Genomic DNA, 686 nt, shown 5'->3' on the forward strand with positions numbered 1-686 from the left:
AGCGTAAGGGAATTAGGGATTACGATAACGCATTATAAAAGTGGAAATAGTATTTCTGTTAGGTTTATGATAACGGTTTCTTAGGGTAAATATACTTCTTTTTTGCTTCTTTTGCAAAACGTTTTCAGACAGAAACGTCCATTAAAAAGTATTCATTTATTTTTTTGTGATCCCATGGTAGTGCTTTCTGAAATCCAAAATGTCTGGTATATATTTTTTGTCTTAAAATATTACTAATTTAATTCTCTTCGTAGAGGTTAGTTTTCTAACAAATGCAAAATCCGAAAGACAGAATTGAATAAATGCAGTACAGGAAAAATAATAATAATTCAACTTAATACCTTATAAGTTGAATTATTATTATTCCCACTTCCCTAGCGTGCCTTCGTGGTGTAACGGTAGCACGCTGGGCCCATATTCCAGAGGTCTGTGGTTCGATTCCCGGCGAAGGCGGTTGCTATTTTTCATCTTTTCTGCTTCTAATTAACCTAATGACTCTACAAGTGGCGCCCGAACTAAAAGGGCTGTGGATGATGATTATCCGCACCCAGGATTTGGCGACTAGGTCCCTTAAAACTCTAGTCGCCTTTTAAAAAGGGGAGTATATAAGGTATTTCTCCCACTTCCCAAGCGTGCCTTCGTGGTGTAACGGTAGCACGCTGGGCCGGTATTCCAGAGGTCCATGG

The 686-nt window shown here is 38.6% G+C and overlaps 1 non-coding gene across 1 annotated transcript; it reads left to right on the plus strand.

The window, feature by feature from the left end:
* Positions 1-381: 381 nt before the first annotated feature.
* Positions 382-453, plus strand: TRNAM-CAU (transfer RNA methionine (anticodon CAU)). Its single transcript has one exon. It is a non-coding gene; the product is annotated as a tRNA-Met (tRNA).
* The last annotated feature ends 233 nt before the right edge of the window (positions 454-686 follow it).

Source organism: Stegodyphus dumicola, chromosome 10, assembly GCF_044657685.1.
Source record: "Stegodyphus dumicola isolate Sdum_Otavi_A_Nest chromosome 10, ASM4465768v1".
NCBI classification, from domain to species: Eukaryota; Metazoa; Arthropoda; class Arachnida; order Araneae; family Eresidae; genus Stegodyphus; species Stegodyphus dumicola.